General features: G+C 42.4%; 1 protein-coding gene across 2 annotated transcripts in view; it reads left to right on the top strand.

Moving 5' to 3' along the window:
• SNTG1 (syntrophin gamma 1) overlaps positions 1-24,244 on the top strand; it is a 578,088-nt gene that overhangs the window by 253,516 nt on the left and 300,328 nt on the right. The gene's annotated exons all lie outside the window — the stretch shown is intronic.

Here is a 24,244-nt window from a genome sequence, read left to right as displayed (position 1 = left end):
TAATATTCTTGGATGAAGATTATCTGGGCCCCCCGATTTAGTCCCATTAAGCTGTTTCAGTTTTGCTTCTACCTCAGATATAGTAATATCTACTTCTATATCCTCATTCCCATTTGTCATGCTACCATTATCCCCAAGATCCTCTTTAGCCTTATTAAAGACTGAGGCAAAGTATTTGTTTAGATATTGGGCCATGCCTAGATTATCTTTAACCTCCACTCCATCCTCAGTGTTAAGCGGCCCCATTTCTTCTTTCTTAGTTTTCTTCTTATTTATATGGCTACAGAACCTTATACTATTGGTTTTAATTCCCTTTGCAAGGTCCAACTCTACTCGACTTTTAGCCTGTCTCACTTTATCCCTACATGTTCTGACCTCAATTAGGTAGCTTTCCTTGCTGATCCCTCCCATCTTCCACTCCCTATATGCTTTCTGCTTCTTCTTAATCACCTCTCTGAAATGCTTGCTCATCCAGCTTGGTCTACAACTCCTGCCTATGAATTTTTTCCCCTTTCTTGGGATACAGTCTTCTGATAGCTTCTGCAGTTTTGATTTAAAGTAATCCCAGGCCTCCTCTACCTTTAGATCCATAAATTCTTCAGTCCAATCCACTTCCCTAACTAATTTCCGTAATTTTTGAAAGTCAGCCCTTTTGAAATCAAAAACCCTAGTTGCAGATTTATTTTTGTTAATCCTTCCATTTAGTTTGAACTGAAATAGCTCATGATCACTTGAGCCAAGATTTTCCCCTACAACCATTTCTTCTATGAGGTCCTCGCTACTCACCAAAATTAAATCTAAAATGGCATCCCCTCTAGTCAGTTCAGCAACTACTTGATGAAGGAATCCATCAGCTATCGCATCTAGGAAAATCTGAGCCCTATTATTATTACTAGCACTGGTCTTCCAGTCTATATCTGGGAAGTTAAAGTCTCCCATGATCACGCAGTTTCCATTAGTATTTACTTTATTAAAGACATTAAAAAGGGCTCTATCCATATCCAAATTAGATCCCGGAAGTCTATAGCACACCCCAACCACTATCGTAGGAGAGGCTTTACTAGTTTTCTTCCCCAATGTCATTTTTGCCCAGACGGACTCTGTCTTATCCATTGCATCGCTTCTTATTTCTTTACATTCTACCTCATCATTGATATACAATGCTACTCCACCACCTTTACCTTTGTGTCTGTCTTTCCTAAACAGCACATACCCTTCAATATCTGTAGTCCAGTCATGACTACTATTCCACCATGTTTCTGTTATCCCTATAATATCTGGTTTCACTTCCTGCACCAGTAGCTCTAGTTCCTCCATTTTGTTACCTAGGCTCCTCGCATTGGTGTATAAACATCTTAATTTTTGCTGTTTGGCCTCGCTCACATTTTGTACCCTATTAGGCACAGTCATTCTACAGCCAGTATAACCTATTAGACTAGTATCCACACCGCCCTCGCTCCTTATATACATTCTCCTACCCACGGCTGTATCCTTTCTTACTTTGTCTTTTTCCCTCTCAATGCTAAAATCTGGCGTGGAGATTTCCTGGACATCTCCCATCCATCTTCCCCTAATTCCTAGTTTAAAGCTCTCTTTATCAGTTGTGCCAGCCTCGATCCTAGAAGTCTATTTCCTTCCCTATTCAGATGAAGTCCATCCTGAGAGAACTGTCCTCTGTCCGTGAATGCCTCCCAGTGGCCATACATCCCAAAGCCCTCCTTATAGCACCACTGCCTAAGCCATCTGTTGACAGTCATAATCTTGTCACATCTTTGTTGCCCTTCTCTAGGAACAGGAAGGATCCCGCTAAAGATCACCTGAGCCTCAATTTCCTTAAGCGTCTTCCCCAGCCTAGCATAGTCTCCCTTAATACTTTCCAGCGAGAACCTAGCCGTATCATTTGTTCCCACATGAAGGATAATTAGGGGATTCTTTCCCGCTCCCTTTAGGATCCTTTTCAACCTCAGGTATACATCCCGTATCTTAGCACCCGGAAGACAGCACACCCTTCTATTCTCAGGATCAGCTCTAGTTACAGGCCTGTCTATTCTTCTCAATAAAGAGTCCCCTATCACATAGACCTGCCTTTTCCTGGTGATGGTGCTATTCTCCAGTCTCTCCCCTGTTCCCTTTGGCTGCAAGTTCTTTCCATTCCTATTCTCCCTTGTAATCCTCTATAACCCATCCTGTATTCTCCTGGGGCTCATATTTGGTGTAGTCTCCATTGACTCTTCCCCTTTTCCTATAGGACTAGCCTCTCTTTCTCTTCTTCCTTACCCTTCCACCTTCAACAAGTACCTGCTGAGCCCCTTCTTCATTTTCCAACTCTGCAAACCTGTTCCTAAGCTCTATTTCTCCTTCACTAGCCCGTCTTTTCCTCTGCCTGGTTTTTTTAGTCACATGTTTCCACTGACCACTTTCCTCACCCAGTCTCCCCTCAAAATTCCCCAGCCCTGCTTCCATCCATGAATCTGAGCTTTTCCCTTCAGATACCTCATATCTTTGCTCCATCATCTGCTCAAAGCCCTTCCTAAACTCAACCAGACTTTCCACCTGCATCTCCAAACCTCAGATCTTTTCCTCCATCAGCTCTATCAGACGGCATTTCATGCAGAAATGCCTTACTGGTTCCCCCCTCCAAGATCATGTACATACCACAGCTTCCACATCCAGTCATCCTCAATGTGTCTTCCACTACAGGAGTCACTCCCACAGCTGGCTCCGTATCTGTCATCGCCTTCCCACCTAAATCCTGTTAATCTGGGAAACACAAGCCACACCAAAAAGACCACCCCCCCAGCAAAAGCAAACCCCAAACAAGCACCACAATCCAAACTCCCCTTGCAAACTCCCACTCAAACTCCCCTGTTTAGAGCTCTGTTTGCTAGCTCCTGTGCCGCTGCAGCTGTCTGTAAATTCTTGATCTAATTTAGATTGCAATCTGAAAAGCAATGGGAACTTTCCTGGATCTGTTTGTAGACTTCTGTGCTCATCTATGATGCTATGTAAATGTTATAGGCAGGCCTGGTAGGTATTAAGGTTGCCCAACACTTTCTACCACAAGACGTATGCTCAGCTGCTTATAATTTTTGCCAAACTTTAACCATTGGGGCTTTGATTTTTTTTTATTATGGTGTTTTGCCCATTTAAAAATTTGGTCTGTCTTTCTTTTGAAAAGCTCTAGCATCCCCATGCTTTGGAGCAGGGACTTAAAATTTGACAGGAGATTGATCTCTATAGGTATGTATACACTGCAAGTAGACACCTGTGGCTGGCTTATGCCTGCTGACTCTGGCTCGCAGGGCTCAGGCTAAGGGGATGTTTAATTGTGGTGTAGACAGTCTTTGGCTGGAACCTAGGCTCTAGGACCCCTCTCTATGGTCCTGGAGCCAAGGCCTGAGACCAATTTCTACATTACTATTAAACAGCCCTTTAGCCTAAGCCAGCTGGCCCAAGCCAGCTACAGGTATCTAATTGCAGTGTGGATATACCCTGAGTCAGGGATGTACCTTTTACTCTTCCTGTGAAAATCACCCCAAAGTGGGCCAAGTTATAAGCCTTGGAAAAATCACATTTTGCACATGCTCCATTGAGGCTTAACTACAAAAATTTCCAAAGATTCCACGCTCCATGAGCTCCCTCAGCTGCTAGTGCTGACCAGACTGTGCACGTGACATCCCACAAAGTAAATGAGCATGCTCCTGTGTGTGACACATGTAATGCAAGTAGAGAAGGCAATATGCTATGTACTATAGAGTTAAATCTTTGGTAGAAAGAGTGACAAAAATCTCTAAAGGAACACGTTTACTAATTCATTATACATGCTACTTATGAAGAAGGGCAGTTTAGAGTCTCCTGCTGCCTCCACATGCCTGCAGGGGGCAGGAATGAGGTGTAAATTCCACCCACATGTTGTGTACCTTCCCCAAGCCTTTGAGGTTGGAAAGAAGTTCCTGTGGGACTGATACCAAAGTCTATTGTTAGTAAATCTGAGTCTACACTACATCATTTGCAGAGGTGCAGCTACATCAGCTCAGCTGCACTGCTGTAGCATTTCTGGTGAAGATGCTCATTAAGCCAATAGAAGAGAGCTCTTTTGTTGGCTTAATAACTCCTGCCTCCATGAGCTATTTTGGTAGGAGAAGCTCTCCTGTCAACATGGTGTTGTCTACCCCAGCGCTTAGGTTGGAATAACTTATGTCACTCAGGATGTGAATTATTCACACCCCTGATCAACGTAGGTTATATTAAAGTAATGTATAGTGTAGACAGTTTAAGTGGAGATAAAGGCTAACAGGAGTGTTTAAATGATTAAGTCTAAAGAGAAACTATGCAGTGTTGTAGCCCTGTTGGTTCCAGGGTATTAGAGAGATAAGGTGAGTGACATATTTTATTGGACCAACTTCTGTTGGTGAGAGAGAGGAACTTTTGAGCTAAGGTGCTCTTCAGATCTGGAAATGCTACTGAGAGTGTCACAGCTACATACAAGATTGAACTGATAGATTATCATAAGTAATTAGCATATATTCTAGTCTCTAAGGTGCCACAAGTACTCCTCGTTTTATTTTTATTTTTATTTTTTTTTGCATTCAAGGTGAAGTGGCCCATTAACACCCAGTAGTCATAGTACAAAAAAAAGGGGAGCGGGAGGGTAGTGGGTTAGATAATTGTAATAATTCATAAGTCTAGCGTCTTTAAGGCCATATTTTTAGTGTCAATTTAAATTCATAACTTTGGTAATCAGGCTCGTCTTTTGAAGGTGTTGGGCAAGGGGAAAGAGTGGGAGACATTGAGCATAAGGAACAAGAAAGAGAGAAAGTGAACAAATGTGTAGGAAGGAGGAAGAAAACAAAACAAAAATAGAGATGTAAGAAGGCAGAGGAGGAAAAAGTAGGAGGAAAAACTGTAATAAGAGGAAACATTCTGAAAAAGAGACACAACAGAAAGAAATGAAAACAAACACACACACACACACAAAGAGTGAAGGAACAGAAAAGGAGACAGTTAGCAAGGGAGACAGAGAAAGCCTTTTAAAATGTGTTTAATATCAAGGTGTTACAATAAATAAGAAGGTACAAGTTTGATAAGTATGCAGCCATATGGCTTATAAAATTTCCACAAACTTTCCTCTCACTTTAACAGGCTCTTTATCTATAATATGCCTCTGTATATTAGAGTAAGTCAGAAAACTGAATTTTTTCCTGAAAAAAAAAGCCTGCTTGAATTTTTTGTCTAAATATTTTTCCTCGAGGAAAATTCAAAATGATTGAAATGATTGAAATGATTCAAAATGATTGAAATGAAAACTAGAAACAATTTGAAAATAGTAAGTGTGAGAAAGTGAGGAAAAACAAACTGGAAAAATAAGGTTCTTTCCCCCACACACATGCACACACTTTCTGACCTCTCCTTTCCTTTCCCTTGTCCCCAGTTCTGTCACTTGAGCTAACAGATTTCAGAGTAGCAGCCGTGTTAGTCTGTATTCGCAAAAAGAAAAGGAGTACTTGTGGCACCTTAGAGACTAACTAATTAATTTGAGCATAAGCTTCCGATGAAGTGAGCTGTAGCTCATGAAAGCTTATGCTCAAATTAATTTGTTAGTCTCTAAGGTGCCATAAGTCCTCCTTTTCTTTTTGAGCTAACAGAGTAACTGATAGCGGGAATAGATTGATATCCCCTATGGAACAGCAGTACTAGAGGCAAATTAGAGATGTACTCTGCCTGTGGATTTCACTGATATTGCCAGTGGGGAGGGAAGAAGGAGGGGGAGTAAAATGGAAAATAAAGAAGAAGGAAAAAATCAACTGAACCTACAATGGAAAGCCAAATTATTTGTTAAAAAAAACAATAACAATATTTTGAATCTTGCCTATTGGAAACCACATTTTCTACTGGGATTTTTTTAAAAAAATATTGTTCATGTGCATACACATGGCTTTGGTGACCGGAGGGGGAATTTTTTTGAGCAACACTAAAGATACTAGCTGGATCATTTCTGCACACCCATCTGGCCTCTAGAGGAGAGAAACTGTAGAACATTGGATCGAGGTGTGGGATAGGGACTGCACCATCAGGTGTAGGCACAGCAAGAAAGTCTTGGGGAGGGATGGGAGCAAGGAGTGGAGGCACTGGAGAGAGTAAATGACAATATCATTGGTCAAATATCATCAGGGCATTTTCTACCTGGCAGCTTGGCATGTGCATATTATGGTGTACTGAAAAGCCTTAACTTTCATTTAATGCATTTTTGTTGCACACCGTTCATTTTTCTGAGACATAAAATGCAGTTTCTAAGTACACTGTAGGAAAGCTACTGCTTCTCCCAAGGGCTTCTAATTCTTCCCTGTAGCTGAATTTGCTTCATCAGTCATGAGACTATGAAGATGCCACATTTTCAATAGGTGTTCTTGTCAAAAGATTACTTGAACTATCAAAATTCACTGCTTCAATTATGACTGATGTAAACAAACAGGTCATCGAAATGAAGTTTTTGGATACTATGTGAATTTCTGTTGCTTGAAAGGAGTAGTTGTTACATCTTTAACTTAGCTACTTCTGTAAGGAGAGCACACTTCCTATAGAAAGCAAGTGACATATTGAATTAGAACAAGTAAAGTGAATATCTCTCAAATGATAACGGTATATGCTGAGGCAGGAAACATGAAACATTCAGTTAACAGGCACTGAGCCCCCTCTTCCCCCACCCCAATTAAACTCAAGTTCCAAATGTCAAAACAAACCTCAGATAAAGGAACAGAATTTTTTTTTGTGGATGTGTATGGGGCACATTTATGAGAAGTATTAATGTCTTGGATTTGGCAAATCTGTCACAAAAGGAATGATTAAGGCAGTAAGCTCAGCTACAAAAAGATCATGCAGCAGAACAAAGGACAAGACTATTTTTAGAACTGTTGACGTCTGTGTAGCCCAGGCAAAGGGCTGGCTGCATGCTTTCACTGTAAGTGACAGCAATGGCATTGGGGAGAGCTGGAAGGACATGTTGGAAGTAAACGGCAGGGATGTTATATTCAAGTCTGACACAGGAGCACAATGTGACATGGTGGCCTAGCAGATGTTTTATAAATTGAATAACAAGGATGCAGTTTCTCAAAAGTCTCAAAACACAGGCCATTGCCTTGCACAGGTAAACAAACTGTTGTCTGTGTTGTATGCAAGTCACTTGTGCAAAGCCCTCGTCTCAAACAGTAATATGAACTTAAACTAACATTGAAAGTATGCCAAAAATTCAACTTGCAACTGAAGCTCACAAGTGTTAAGTTGTAACAAGCTATGAAAGTAAGTCAGTCAATATTTTATTTTATCCAGTACATTCAATGTATTTCCCAAACTTCTGGTAGCTGAAAAATGAAATCAATGATAATGGCAGTCACTCGGAGTAGATTGTGCAGATCTTCATAAGATACTTCCCCTTCTTTCTTACATTTTTTGAGTAGTGCAGTAGTTTACAATGTTGACGTTTAAATTGTCATTTGACATCTGAATGAGAATCAATTAGGACAAGTAAAACCTCTGAGGTATAGTTTCAGGCTCTCTGCAACTTGAGGCAGACATAAGAGCTTTGGCATTTCAAAGCTTATCTTTCACCAGCAGAAATTGGTACAGTGAAAGATATTACCTCACCCACCTTGTATCTCATATCTCGGGACTAACACTGTTCCAACAACAATTACTGCATCGGTTACATCTGAGTCACATTTTCAAGCCTTTCTTTGCAACTGTAATAGCAAGAAATTTCCTTTCTTAAAAAAAAAGACCCTGGAGTAGAAGTAAGAGGCCTATCTCTCTGACCACAGATAATCTTACCGGTCCCACAGATAAATGTTAGGAAACCCATCTTTCCTTGAATAGTTAGAAGCTTGCAAAACAATTCTGTCAGGATTCCTTCCCCACTCTGAACTCTGGGGTACAGATGTGGGGACCTGCATGAAAGACTCCATAAGCTTATTCTTACCAGCTTAGGTTAAAACTTCCCCAAGGCACAGATTCCTTTCTTGCCTTGGGATCGCTGCCACCACCAAGTGATTTAACAAACAATCATGGAAAGGACCACTTGGAGTGCTATTCCCCCAAAATATTCCCCCAAGGCTGTACCCCCTTTCCTGGGGAAGGCTTGAGCATATACCCTCACCAATTGGTTACAAAGGGTCTACAGACCCAAACCCCTGGGTCTTAGAACAATGGAAAAACTAGTCAGGGTCTTAAAAAGAAGGATTTTATTTAAAGAGAAAAAAGTACAAGAATCACCTTTGTAAACATAGGCTGGTAGTTATCCTTACAGAGTAGCAGAAAATTCAGAGAGCACAGAGGAACCCCCTCTAGCCTTAGTTTCAAAGTTACCACAAAACAGGGATAAACCTCTCTCTAGCAAAGGGAAAATTCACAAGTTGAGAAAACAAAGATAAACTAATATACCTTGCCTGGCTGTACTTACAAGTTTGAAATATGAGAGACTTGTTTAGAAAGATTTGGAGAACATGGATTGATGTCCGGTCCCTCTTAGTCCCAAGAGCGAATGGCCACAGAAACAAAGAACCCAAAACAAAACCTCTCCCCCCCCCAGCCAGATTTGAAAGTTTCTTTTGTCCCCATTGGTTCCTTTGGTCAGGTGCCAACCAGGTTACTTGAGCTTCTTAACCCCTTACAGGTAAGGAGGAATATAGGCTACCCCTATGGTTATGACAGCTTCTGAAACACGATCTGCTGGAAGCATTAGATATTTACAGATGCTGGTATTTGTTCAAAGTTTTGTGTTTGTGGGGTTTCTACCAAAAAAGAGAGTTTGAACAAGGAAGTTAAGACGTAACAAATTTAAAGCTGGATTTCCTTTCATCTACAGGTTTTGGATTCCTGTACAACTACTCATTCTTCAGCCATCAATGATCAAAATCTTAAACAAAAGTCAACCTACAAGCTTGTGATGGGGTGGGGCTAACCAGTGGTGCTGCATAGTGATTAGGTCACTCGTTCCAAGCTCTCTCCCTTGCCAGCAATCACTCTGATGCTCTAATGGTCCTCCATCCAGTACGTAGCAACTTAATCCTCCAGCCAGGTCACCAGTTGAGTTCACCCCCTTACATGATAACAGAGTCTAACAAAATACATATGTATTCTAATATCCCCAGAAAAAAGGTCTTCAGCTCACCTCTTGGCCCCTGTGGCAAAACCTTGACTCAGGTATTACGTCTATGCCCCCCCCTTATCTTGAAGGTAGAGGGAAGGAGTATGTTCCTCCTTCAAGACAGTGTGGTTGGTTGGGGAACCTGGGGTCTCCCTCTCCACCAGGCTCCAACCCTGAGCCCTAAAAGAGGCAGCAGTAGCAAACACCCTGGATGGCTTTGGGGCTGCCTCCATGGGCCATTTCCTACCACTTCTTTTCCCAGTCCAAGGTGTGATCAAAACCTCAAAAATGATCTACCAGAAGTGAGAGTGAAGGGCCTGGGGTAACTGCCATTTGCGGACCTTTCCCTGCAGCAGGACTCCAGCTGTATCCTTACTCAGGAGCTCCCAAGACAGGTCTTCTCCTCCTCCTCATCTGTTTGGCTTCCATCTGAGGTGTCTGGTTCTCATTTAAGTTCTTTCTCCAGCTGGAGTGTGCTTTGCTGGTGCTGCGGGAGAGGATCATCTGGGCCCAGACCTGCTCCTTAACCTCTTGTGTCCCAGTGTGGCATTTACACATCCCAACACAAATTCTGAAGAGTTAAAAGTACTGTCATGACAATTGGTAACCTACTGCTTGAATATGAAGGAGACTTGGTAAAGATGAAGTGAGATGAGAACTGGTAGCTATCCCCAAAGTTCTGTGAAAAATATAGAAAACTCCGTGCATAAACTTTGGTTCCTTTTGAGATGGCAAGTTAATATTTCAGAAATTATAAAAGCCTTAGTGTAGCTACCCAACAGTGTCTTCCACAATCTGCTATATGCTTCCAAATGAGATGTATTAAGAAATCTATTGACAAGCAATCAAGTACTGCAACCAAATGATAGTAACAGTTGAAAAAACAATGTATATGTCAAGAGCCTTTGCCTCACTGAATTTTGTTTACAAATGCAGTGATCTTTTGGACAGGTTAACATTTTCTGAACTGAGTCATATTATGATTTATTGAATACATTTAGTATGAACATTTTCATTTGTCATCTATGGGAATGAGGAGTGTTGAAGCAAATCAAAATATCTAAATTGTCTGCATCAATCCTCCCCTGCCCCCATGAACAAAAGAAATGGGATGGGACCTAAGCGAACACTAAGGTTTGCTTCCACTCAGGAAGATCTGTCAGCAAGCAGGAGAAGGGATACAGCCAGCATGAGCTGTGCTGCAGGTTTGAACCATCTCCAGAAGTTGCAAAGAGGAGAGCAGCCCATGTGTAGTACTGGGAGATGTTGGGCTGCAGAAACATTCTTTATTTATATATAATATTATACACATTCCAGTGGAAGTGGGGGTAAATCAAAATACACCAAGGACCTCTTAGTGCCTGTCAGCAGGGACACACAGACACCTAGTGTGTAGGCAGGCTACTGTGAGGTAGGTTTACATCCCAGCTTGCCCTGAACTAAGTGTTCATGTAAACAGGCCCTAACTTACACCAGCTGAGGATCTGGTTCAGTATCGATATAAAATACATGCATAACGGTGTGGTATAGTATAAACGTTTTATCAGTGTGAGTTGGAGATAATGCAGGATTGAACCCTAAAGTCATCATTGAAATGAATGGGATTTTTGTGGTTGAATTGTATGAGAGCAGGATCAGACCCTTAGTGACTTAGGGGTTAGCCCAAATAGTTCCAATAAAGGTATTAACACCTCCCTCCCCCTTCAGTGTTCTGCTAATGTTAGTTTATTCTGTGAAATATATATTTTATTAATATTTTAGTGTGTATTTAATTTTTTATTGGTACTACTTTTCCCATTCCTCTAACTGGAAGCCAGTCTGTCTTATTTTCCATCAGTCTTACTGTCTTTGCCATGAAGGGATAGAAAACCTTAGATTTCCTAAAACAGCTTTTCCATCCATCCTCCTGAAATTCAAAAGTGTAGTACTCTAGAGGTTCAAGGTTTAAATGCATGTGCTATGTGTTTCATTAGAAAGCTGGATTCTCCTCTTTCTAGCTCCTGTTTCTCGTCAGGTTGAACCAGACATATAGACAGTAAATCTGCCAACAAACAATATAATCTCCTCTTTTGGACCTTAGTCCAGAGCAGTTTTAAAGAGAAAGATCTGTATTTGGGAAAGAAATAGGAGCAAAGGCTCCTATATTTGTAAGATCTACTTAAGTAACTCCCATATATTTATGTATGAACAACTAAAAGTGCTTTACAAATATTATTTTATTCTCCCAAATCCCTTGTGAGATATTTAGGGAAACCAAAACACTCCAGGGTGAGATTTTTACCCTCACCCCACCCTCTTACACCAGATATAAGGGACAGAGGGGCATGAAGGGGGTCTAACAGCCTGGATCCATCTGTGTATGTGTATGTTTTGTGGGTAGGGATGGAGAGGAGGATTCTCCTGGTACAGGAACTGAGGAAGATGGTCACAAGCTGTTTTCGAAGGACTCCCTTGTATGCCCAGGAGGACAGGAGGTCTGGGTGTAGGACAGAGAAGGGGCAGATGTAACAGGTGGCCAGAACAACAAATCCCAACGGGGCCCCAGGTAATGTAAATGGTGTTGGGGTTGGGGAGCACACTCAGAGCACTACAACCCTTTCATTAAATCAAGGCCTAGCTGAACAACTCTTCAGTTGCTTTGGATGGGGCCTCTCCTTCTTTCCACCTTGCTGGCCTACTCGGTTATTTTATTGGTCAGCCCCACATTCTCCACCCTCCAACTTCTCAGACAGCATTCTTCCCCCACCTCATGCTCTCCAGTCTGCTTCCACCCCACTGCTTTAGGTTTCCAGATACATGCTCCTTCTACTTTCCACATTCCAGGGCAGCCTTCCTAAGCAACATGCCATATGTTCCCTACCATTGTCCACCCTTTCAAGTCACTCTAATTTTTAAACTGCCTGTGAGAAAGAGTTTAGAATATATGTGTAATAGTGTCTTCCAGGGGGGAGGCCGGGGAAGGATTACCATAATTTGACAGAGTGAATTGAATTATATAATAAAAATTTGCTAAGTGAATTATCCTATGTCAGAGAAGAATTAGAACAGAGTTCTATGCCCCAGAAATCTCCTGGCTGGGCTGGCCCCCATCCTGTGCCATGATCATAAGACAAACTTACCTGCGTAAAGTTGCCTTGTCATGGCTCATAAATTCATTACTAGTGAATGTTGCTGTTCTAGATTGTTCTCAAATCCAGATTTTTTTAATCTGGACTTGGGTTTTAATTATTATTACTTATTGGTGTGATTTTATCCAAGTTTGACAAGCCAAAGAAAGTTTGAACTCCAGAATAAATCAATTTGTGAATGTTAAATAACCAGTCCTAACCAAGAGCCCAGCATAATAGCTACTGCAACATATATTAAGTCTTTTAATATTACTTTGTGCCTCCTTGATTCTTACTTGACAAACTTTATGTTTGTACAGTGAATTCGTAATTGGGCCTGCTGATTAAGAACACTTTGCAATTAAAATAATAAATTGTGACAAGTAAATGTTCTTGTTTTAGCCAATTTAAAATGAATTAAACACTTGAAAAGCGTGTTAGCGACTAATTGCCAACTTTAGTTCTTTTGATGCATGAACTTCTCTAAGAGCTGGACATTTCATCAAAAAGCTTTATCAGTTGATTACAGTACTTTCTTCATCACTAGAAGAAGAGCTCACAGCATTGGTGAGTTTGCAGAGTTCATCTAAATTCTAGCACTATAACCAGAGACCTTAAGGTACATAAAGCTTGATAGCCTCAAACTTTGAGGGCTTGTCTCTGTGGCTATTTAATGCATGACAAGCCTGGGTATAAATCTACAGTGGCTTAGCCTGATGCGGATGCCTGTGTGGATCCTGCTGCCATGCGTTAACAGTTCTGTAGCACACTTGTATGTCAAAGTTCATCATGGAACTTTTAGTGCAGGATCCATATGGTCAGTTAGTGCATGGCAGACAAGTGTGCTGCAGATTTACATCCTGGCTTGCTGCACACTAAATAGCTGTGGAAACAAGCCTCGGGTATTTCAGGCTGTGTATACAACTCTTTGTGGGACTGGAGTCTAAATCTTGAAGTAAGTCAGAGCAATAGATTGTGCTTACAATGATCTTAATGATAGTAAATGGTTTTGATAATTAAATGTTACATATTTAAAAAAATACAAAAGATATGATACCTGTAACAACGAGACCTGATTGAAAAATAATGTTTAGATATGTAAATATGGATTAGGCAATTTCATGTTAGGCTTCCAGATTTGAAAACCATGGCCTTAACCAGGTTCTTTGGGAGGACTGTGGTGCACGCATGCTCCTGCAAATTATTCTAGCACCAATCCCTTGTGCTATTAGGGCAAATTGGACATTGTGGAGAGAACTTCATTACAATTTCAGTTAACAATGCTCAGAAATTCTCGCCAATCTCCCCCAGTATTTTATAATTTAGATTATTTTTCCTGCCAAAACCTAAGAGGGTTTATTTTTCAAGAAGTACCAATTATATGTAATATTGGAAGGGTATTTTTTCCCTGCTTGGAGTAGTTTTTGAATTACTGCTGAGCAAGAAAATTTGCAGAGCTCAAAGGTAGTTTTGTTTGTTTTCACTTCCTAACAATTAAAAATTGGATGAAGGGATTTTTCCCTCCTCCGCCCCACTCCCAAAGTCAAAGATTCCAAGGCCAGGAGGGACTACTGTGATCCTCTAATCTGACTTCCTGTATGACACTGGCCATAGAACTTCCCAAAGTCATTCATAGAGCGTAGCTTTTAGAAAAACACCTAATCTTGGGTTAAGACCAAGGGGGATGCTGACAAAGGCATAAGTGCCAGTGAGTCAAATCTTTGAAAATCTCATCAAAACACCTACCATGAAATGAGCTCTATCTGAGAGGAGAACCTAGTGACTTAATGGGGAGTGTGTGTGTGTCTGGAGGCCGGAGGGGTGGGGGGCACACCTGGTCGAAAGAGGTCTGTTTCTGCCTGTGAAGAAGTCATTGCTTGATCGGGGCCCAAATGTGGAACATTTCATTTCCAAAGGAGACTTTTGCAGTAGTTTGTGGTTCTGGGCATGTGAAGGCAGTGGGGGTTATATTGAAAATCCAAACATAACCTGAACGAGAGCTTTCACAATGACAATAAGCATGGCTGACTAAGTGCCACGAAAATTCTACTAGCTGAGTCAAAGCAGTTGTTTGCCCATTCAGGAGAATAATGTGAGAGAAAATGTAATGATATTTTACTCATCCCACTCCCCAAAATAATTACTATTCCCAGGCAAGTGTATTATTCCCAGACTAATGTAAACTGTAGTTATCATCTAAACTTCATTTATGAATATATCACTCTACGTACACGTACTTGTGCAAATAAAATTGTATTCTGGTTGTGTGATTGTAACCAAGAGAAAGAAATGTTTGTATTGCTTTTAACAGTAGTTCTACTTGGCTAATGGCATGTTCAAAATTTTACATGTTTATTACTGCTACTGAAAATGCATGACATAATCTTTTGTCACCTATCAGTTTACTAAATTGTATTAAAATACCCTATCATGAAACTACGTTGTGAAATTATATCTTCTGCAACACTGAAATACGACCTGATTTATTAAAGGAAGATCAAAATAGCTCAGTTATTCAGTGCATTATCCTAAATGAAGCAGAATTGCTTTGTCTACAAGGGCTGCCATAGCCTTCAACTAAACTATTTTGTTTTTAGTCATGATTTCCCTTTAGAATAAGAATGCTTGAATAAGGCAGTTCAGTATTTAATAAATGCTTGTTCTGCCAAGGGGTACAGGGGCGTGTGCAAAAATTTAACTTTTATTCCTTTGGGGGGACATGCTCTCTGCCCCCCCCCCCATGCAACCCCAGCAGGAGACCGCTCTTCCCTCCCCTTCTTCGCCCCCCCCCCCGGCCATGGTGCTGGGAGGAGCTCTTCTGGTCCATCCTTCCCCACCCCCCGCTACTGCACCCCTGGGGCCAGAGGAGGTCTGTGCCCCTGATGATTATTGGGGGGCCCCATTCCCCTGCTTGCCCCCCCTTGTGCATGCCCCTGAGGGAGCGCCAAAGTCAGTTCCAGTATCTGTCATGTGTTATATTGTTTGCATATATCAGCAGGGATGACCCGAACAAGTCTGGTAATTTAGAAGTATTTAAGTACCTGCACGACACAAGACAACTAGACAGGAAAGAGAAAAATTTACTATTTATATATCTCCTCTACAGTTCCCCACTCTTACTTCCCTTGGTTGTTTTGTTTGTACATTTGGAAGCTCAAATGTTCCCTTAAGCCACTGTTTAAAAATAAATATTCAAAAATAAGTACATACTGTAGTATAACAAATGTGCTAGTTCATCATGGATTGCATGTATTTAGTACAGACTACTTATTCCCCAATAAATGTTTACCAATAGGCCTATTTACCATGAATATTTAAAGATAAATTACCAAAATTACGTTATCCCATCATACCATCTCCTCCATAAATTTATCGAGTTTAATCTTAAAGCCAGATAGATCTTTTGCCCCCACTGCTTCCCTTGGACGGCTATTCCAAAACTTCACTCCTCTGATGGTTAGAAACCTTCGTCTAATTTAAAGTCTAAACTTCCCAATGACCAGTTTATATCCATTTGTTCTTGTGTCCACATTGGTACTGATCTTAAATAATTCCTCTTCCTCTCCCGTATTTATCCCTCTGATATATTTATAGAGAGCAATCATATCTCCCCTCAACCTTCTTTTAGTTAGGCTAAACAAACCTTGAGTCTCCTTTCATAAGACAAGTTTTCCATTCCTCGGATCATCCTAGTAGCCCTTCTCTGTACCTGTTCCAGTTTGAATTCATCCTTCTTAAACATGGGAGACCAGAACTGTACAAAGTATTCCAGGTGTGGTCTCATCAGTGCCTTGTATAACGGTACTAAAACCTCCTTATCCCTACTGGAAATACCTCTCCTGATGCATCCCAAGAACGCATTAGCTTTTTTCACGGCCATATCACATTGGCAGCTCACAGTCATCCTATGATCAACCAATACTTCAAGGTCCTTCCCCTCCTCCATTACTTCTAATTGATGCGTCTCCAGCTTATAACTAAAATTCTTGTTATTAATCCCTAAATGCATAACCTTACACTTCTCACTATTAAATTTCATTCTATCACTCTTACTCCAGTTTACAAAGTCATTCAGATCCTCCTGTATGATAACCCGGTCCTTCTCTAAATTGGCAATACATCCCAGCTTTGTACCATCCACAAACATTATTAGCACACTCCCACTTTTTGTGCCGAAGTCAATAATAAAAAGATTAAATAAGATTGGTCCCAAAACTGATCCCTGAGGAACTCCACTGGTAACCTCCCTCCAGCCTGACAGTTCACTTTTCAGTAGGACCCATTGTAGTCTCCCCTTTAACCAATTCCTTATCCACCTTTCAGTGTTCATATTGATCCCCATCTTTTCCAATTTAACTAATAATTCCCCATGTGGCACGGTATCAAACGCATTACTGAAATCTAGGTAAATTAGATCCACTGCATTTCCTTTGTCTAAAAAATCTGTTACTTTCTCAAAGAAGGAGCTCAGGTTGGTTTAGCACAATCTACCTTTTGTAAAACTATGTTGTATTTTGTCCCATTTACCATTGACTTCAATGTCATTAATATTTCTCCTTCAAAATTTTTTCCAAGACCTTGCATACTACAGATGTCAAACTAACAGGCCTGTAGTTACCCGGATCACTTTTTTTCCCTTTCTTAAAAATAGGAACTATGTTAGCAATTCTCCAATCATACGGTACAACTCCTGAGTTTACAGATTCATTAAAAATTCTTGCTAATGTGCTTGCAATTTCGGGTGCCAATTCCTTTAATATTCTTGGATGAAGATTATCTGGACCCCCCAATTTAGTCCCATTAAGCTGTTTGAGTTTTGCCTCTACCTCAGATATGGTAATATCTACCTCCATATCCTCATTCCCATTTGTCATGCTACCATTATCCCTAAGATCCTCTTTAGCCTTATTAAAGACTGAGGCAAAGTATTTGTTTAGATATTGGGTCATGCCTAGATTATCCTTAACCTCCACTCCATCTTCAGTGTTTGGAAGTCCCACTTCTTCTTTCTTTGTTTTCTTCTTATTTATATGGCTATAGAACCCTTTACTATTGGTTTTAATTCCCTTTGCAAGGTCCAATTCCACTTGACTTTTACCCTGTCTCACTTTATTCCTACATGTTCTGACCTCAATTAGGTAGCTTTCCTTGCTGATCCCTCCCATCTTCCATTCCCTGTATGCTTTCTGCTTTTTCTTAATCACCTCTCTGAGATGCTTGCTCATCCAGCTTGGTCTACAACTCCTGCCTATGAATTTTTTCCCCTTTCTTGGATGCAGGCTTCCAATAGCTTCTGCAGCTTTGATTTAAAGTAATCCCAGGCCTCCTCTACCTTTAGATCCATAAGTTCTTCAGTCCAATCCACTTCCCTAACTAATTTCCTTATTTTTTGAAAGTCAGCCCTTTTGAAATCAGAAACCGTAGTTGCAGATTTATTTTTGTTAATCCTTGCGTTCAGTTTGAACTGAATTAGCTCATGATCACTTGAAACAAGATTATTCCCTACAACCATTTCTTCTATGAGGTCCTCACTACTCACCAAACCCAAATCTAAAATGGCATCCCCTCTAGTCGGTTCAGCAACTACTTGATGAAGGAATCCATCAGCTATCACATCTGGGAAAATCTAAGCCCTATTATTATTACTAGCACTGGTCCTCCAGTCTATATCTGGGAAGTAAAAAGTCTCCCATGATCACGCAGTTTCCATTAGTATTTACTTAATTAAAAACATTAAAAAGGGCTCTATCCATATCCAAATTAGATCCCGGAGGTCTATAGCACACCCAAGCACTATCCCAGGGGAGGCTCTACTAGTTTTCTTGCCTAGACGGACTGTCTTATCTATTCCTTCACTTTTTATTTCTTTACATTCTACCTCATCATTGATATACAATGCTACTCCACCACCTTTACCTCTATTTTGGTCTTTCCTGAACAGCACATACCCTTCAATACCTGTAGTCCAGTCATGACTACTATTCCACCATGTTTCTGTTATCCCTATAATATCTGGTTTCACTTCCTACACCAGTAGCTCTAGTTCCTCCATTTTGTTACCTAGGCTCCTCACATTGGTGTACAAATATCTTAATTTTTGCTGTTTGGCCTCGCTCACATTCTGTACCCTATAAGGCACAGTCATTCTACAGCCAGTATAACCTATTAGACTGGTATCCACACTGCCCTTCATTCTTATATACATTCTCCTACCCAATTCTGTATCCTTTCTTACTTTGTTTTCTTCCCTCTCAATGCTAAAATCTGGCGTGGAGATTACCTGGACATCTCCCCCAAATTCCTAGATTAAAGCTCTCTTAATCAGTTGTGCCAGCCTCCATCTTAGAAGTCTATTTCCTTCCCTACTCAGATGAAGTCCATGCTGAGAGAACTGTCCTCTGTCCATGAATGCCTCCCAGTGGCCATACATCCCAAAGCCCTCCTTATAGCACCACTGCCTAAGATATCTGTTGATAGTCATAATCTTGTCAAACCTTTGTTGCCCTTCTCTAGGAACAGGCAGAATCCCACTAAAGATTACCTGAACCTCGATTTCCTTAAGCGTCTTCCCCAGCCTAGCATAGTCTCCCTTAATACTTTCCAGCGAGAATCTAGCCATATCATTTGTTCCCACATGAAGGATAATTAGGGGATTCTTTCCCGCTCCCTTTAGGATCCTTTTCAACCTCAGGTGTACATCCCGTATCTTAGCACCCGGAAGACAGCACACCCTTCTATTCTCAGGATCAGCTCTAGTTACAGGCCTGTCTATTCTTCTCAATAAAGAGTCCCTGATCACATAGACCTGCCTTTTCCTGGTGACGGTGCTATTCTCCAATCTCTCCCCTGTTCCCTCTGGCTGCAAGTTCTTTCCGTTCCTATTCTCCCTTGTAATCCTCTATAATCCATCCTGTATCCTCCTGGGGCTCATATTTGGTGTAGTGTCCCTTGACTCTTCCCCTTTTTCTATAGGACTAGCCTCTCTTTCTCTTCTTCCTTACCCTTCCACCTTCAACAAGTACCTGCTGAGCCCCTTCTTCATTTTCCAACTCTGCAAACCTGTTCCTAAGCTCTATTTCTCCTTCACTAGCCCGTCTTTTCCTCTGCCTGGTTCTTTTGGTCACATGCTTCCACTGACCACTTTCCTCACCCAGTCTCCCCTAAAAATTCCCCAGCCCTGCGTCCATCTGCGAGTCTGAGCTTTTCCCTTCAGATACCTCATGTCTTTGCTCCATCATCTGCTCAAACCCCTTCCTAAACTCAACCAGACTTTCCACCTGCATCTCCAAACCTCAGATCTTTTCCTCCATCAGCTCTATCAGACGGCATTTCATGCAGACAAAACTCTAATCCAGGTCCCCCCTCCAGGATCATGTACATACCACAGCTTCCACATCCAGTCATCCTCAATGTGTCTTCCACTACATGGGTCACTCCCAGTGATGCCTCTGTATCTGTCATCGCCTTCCCACCTAAGTCCTGTTAACCTGGGAAACACAAACCACACCAAAACACCACCACCTACAGCAAAAACAAACCCCAAACAAGCATCACAATACAAACTCCCACTCAAATTCCCCTGTTTACAACTCTGTTTGCTAGCTCCTGTGCCACTGCAGCTGTCTGTGCTGCTGCCTGACTGGCTGGCTACCTTTTAGGACCCCTAGTCAGAGAAGCCCCGCCCCCTAATCAGGGCTCAGCTTCTCTCCCAGCACAAAGCCCCTACAAGCTTCTACACTTGTGTGTTCTATGGTGAAGACAGCTAGCTTTATTCATAATGACTGTTCGGTCTCTCGAATGCATGTTAGTTACAACTTAACACCTGGTCAATAATAGTTGTGTACTATTATATTATTTATGAGCAAAATCCTTTTTGACTAACTTCACATAGTTCAAATTTGTGGTTGTTAGCATGTTTACAAGTAATGCATTCGTTAGTGGCTGAATATCCAGTAGTCCTGGAATTGCTAGGGTTAGCCATGCCCACTTGCAAATTGAAGGCAGCTTTTATGCTAACTTTTGATCCTGAATGCTAGCCCTAAAAGAGGCTCTCTGCAGCCATAATGTGTTTCTTCCAAACCAGGATCTGCCTGGCTACAGCATCTAGCTTCCTGAGGCACCCTAAACCAGTGTGTGTAGACCTAGCAGCTCCCTTTACTCCTCTGTTCACCCACTGTCTCAAGTAGATAGGACTTCAGTGCTCCCCACACTTCAGAAGTACTCCCTTTAGTGTGGTCTTTGCTATCCATGGGTCCTAATTGTTATAAATTTGCCAGCCCCCTGGAAATGCATGACTCTAGACCTAGGGCTTCTCATGATCCACATCTCCATTCTATGTAGCTTGGCTTTTCTGCCTTTGACTGGCTATCTGGAATGACCACTCCCTTGCTGCCCAAAAAGACTGTTTTCTGTCTCCCCACTTACTAAAGAACAAAGCCATTCTTCCTTTGCGTTATGGCCACAGTGCTCATTGCAGTATTGGAGATTGTTTGAAGTGCTCTCTTTTCCCTGTTTGTGTCTGAGTGAAGTTTTGCCTTCCATACCTTGGCCTCTCACTGGTCACAGGTCTTTCCACTTTCAATCCCCACAACTCACTTCCCCTTCCATAGCTTACCATGTCTTATGGATCTTCCTTGCAATTTCCTTCTCTAGTATCAACTGATTTCCCTCCCTGTCTCACAAGAGGAAAGCTGAGCAGAAGCACATTTAAACATCTGAAGCAGGAAATAATTGTAGCCCCTCCCAACATGTGGCTAAAGCCTCCTTCCTAAGGCTTGCTCCTCCACCTAAGGTGCCTCCACCTAAGGTGACTCCTCACTGAGCCTGGAACACAAACAGTCCTGTCCCTTGGAAAAACAAATAATGCTACTAACAGGCAAAAGTATAAAACCCCTGGACAGAAGAAACAAAATACATCATCACAAACCCAAGCAAAAAAAATGATGTACCCAGAAATAACAGTATAATAAGGGGGTACTTTACTGGGAGCAGGAAAATGGGATCCAAAGAACAAAAAGGTTAGGATTAACTAAAAAATATTCATCATTTAAAAATGAACAAATTTTTCAGCTCCCAACACTCACAACTCTTCCTACGTCCCAGCTCCCTTTGCTGACACCTTCCCAGACAGCTATAAGCTGAAGATGAGTGTGGAGTAGGGTTGCCAACTTTCTAATCTCATAAAACCGAACTCCCTAACTGTGCCCCTTCCAAGAGGCCCACCCCCACTCACTATATTCCCCCTTTCTTGGTGGCTCATTCTCCCCCACCCCCACTCATTTTCACTGGGTTGGGGCAGGGGTTTGAGGTGCAATTGAGGGCTCCAGAAGGGGTGCAGGATCTGGGGTGGGTCTGGGGATGAGAGGTTTGGGGTGCTCCAGGCAGAGAGGTGGGGCTGAGGAATTCGGAGTGCAGAAGGGGGCTCTGAGTTGAGGCAGGGGTTGGAGTGCAAGAGGGGTATGGGATCTGGACTGGGGGTGCAGTCTCTGCGGATGAGGGGTTTGGGGTGCAGGATGGGTGCTCCAGGATGGGGGGAGGGCTCAAGGCTGTGGTAGGTGGTTGGGCTTGGGACTGGGGCCTGGGCTTATCTCGGGGGGCTTCCGTTCAATGGCGCTAAGGCACAAGATAGGCTTCCTCCCTGGAAGTGGCCAGCAGGTCCAGCCCTACGTGGTGGGGGGGTGGGGGCAGGAGGCTCTGCATGCTGCTCTGACACTCAGACACAGGCACTACCCCCCCACAGCTTCCATTATCTGCAGTTCTCAGCCAGTGGGAATGTGGAGCTGGTATTCGGGGCGGGGACAGAGTGTGGAGTCCCATGGCCCCCGCACCTAGGAGTCAGACCTGCTGTCAGCTTCTGGGGCACAGCACAGTGCCAGGACAGGTAGGGTCTAGCCTGCCTTAGACCCACAGCCCTGCCGCCTGGACTTTTAAAGGCCTGGTTGGTAGTGCTGACTGGAGCCACGAGGGTCCCTTTTTGACTGGGCGTTCCAGTCGAAAACCGGACACCTGGCAATCCTAGTGTAGAGATGAGTGCTGTGAACACTGGCTGGCTTACATAATAAAGGTGTCTGGACTGAGTCTTCACCCCTGGCTGGGGCAGAGTCTCATAGGTCCCTGGGCTAGAGACCTTTGTAGGTCATGGCTGTCTCCCAGTAGCTGCCACTGGTTTTTTATCTCTGCCACTCTGGACACTGGTCTCTGCAGGACTGGAACTGCCTGACCCATGCACTAGATTCAACAGCAGTTCCAAGACACCTTTTGTTGGGAGGAGGAGTTAATCAGAGACTCCCAGAGCTGTTCTGCTTTTCTCTCTGCTCTCACAAGTCAAAGTTCAAAACTGAAAATAAAACTAGTCATCTTGTTTCTGAGTTGGGCTGTCCCCTCCCACTGAGGGTCTGAGCAAACCTGGTTAATTGCTGGGCCAGCAAACTACCTGCCCATATCCCCCCATGCAGAAGCTTCCCTGTTCACCTCAGCAGGAATTCTTAGTCTATTCTGTTCCCACCGCTGACTGCAAGTGTGCTGGGACATGGTGGCAGAAGGCTCTGATAGCCATTGCAGTCTGTATCCATAGACTAGGATCCCTTAGACTACATCTACCCTAAAAGACAAAGAAACACTGTAGTGAGTCTCAGAGCCCAGGGCAACTGATGCGGGCACACGGGACTCATGCTATGGGGCTAAAAATAGCAATGCAGAAATTTCTGCTTGGGCTGGAGGCCAGGCTCTGAGACCACGCCCCCTCACCGGGTTTCAGAGCTTGATCTTCCCAGTGGGAACCTGTACGCTGCTATTTTTAGCCCTGTAACGTAAGCCTCAGTCAGCTGATTCAGGCTCTGGAACTTGCTGCTGTGGCTTTTTTTTAATCATAGACAAACCCTCAGGGTATGTTTACGCTGAAATTAGACACCCGTGGCTGGCTCACGCCAACTGACTTGAGCTTGAGGGGCTCGGGCCAAGGAGCTGCTTAACTGTAGTGCAGCTGTTTGGGCTCTGGCTGCAGCCTGAGTTCTGGGACCCTCCCACGTTTCGGGGTCCTTGAGCCTGGGCCCCAGCAGAAGCCCAAACGTCTACACCACCATTAAACAGTCCCTGAGCATGAGTCAGCTGACATGGGCAAGCCATGGGTTTTTAATTGCACTGTAGATATATCCTTGGAGGCTCAGTTCAGAGTTTCAGGAGCTAGCAAATTCCAAGTGGTTGTTGGGTCATACATAAAGGGCTGAGAATCCATTCTTCCTTCCTCTGAAAAAGACCTTCCTCAGTCTCCTATTATTAAAATTTTAACCTCACAGCACTGCACAGTCTCTACGAAAAGGTTAATCCTCACTAGCTTGTGCTCTGAGATGCTGTATATCCTTCTCTTCTTTTCTGCTCTTTTTGTATTCCTCTTCTCCTGGCCTTGGAAATTTGTGGTTGAGGGTCCTTGGGAGCCTCTTACAGGGCGAGTGATTGGGTATTTGTGTAAGGACTGCCTGCAGCTTGCATGTGGGCATGGCTAATTTTAACCAATTGAAATCTGTGCCAATAAATAAGGTTTCTAATTGGCTGGATATTATGCACTGTTAAGTTTAAAATTATAAAGTCAAATCTCAATTAATTAATAAAAAAATTAATACAAGACTGATGCTATGAATCTGTTTTTTGAGCCAAGCAGAATCTAGCAGACCAATAATGGCACAATTAAATAAATATAACTGTACTCTACAAATGTGGTGGCTTGCTGGTGAATCATTATTCACATCTTATGTTCACTCCTCTAATTTATTATATATAATTTATTCTGCTTTCATATTATACATTTGTTCCCATGTGTTTCCTTTGTTGTCATCCTCATGTTCCCACACAACTTAGACCCTTTCTGTTAGGGCTTCCCTTCCCTTCTGATGATTATGCCCCCGACCTGTACAGACTTATGCATGTGCTTAACTTTGAACATCATGAATCAAGGGGACCACACACACAGTGGGAAAACACAAATATTTTTGCATGATTGTGG

This window comes from Dermochelys coriacea, chromosome 2 (assembly GCF_009764565.3).
Source record: "Dermochelys coriacea isolate rDerCor1 chromosome 2, rDerCor1.pri.v4, whole genome shotgun sequence".
NCBI lineage: Eukaryota > Metazoa > Chordata > Testudines > Dermochelyidae > Dermochelys > Dermochelys coriacea.
This window is presented reverse-complemented; position numbering and strand designations above follow the sequence as displayed.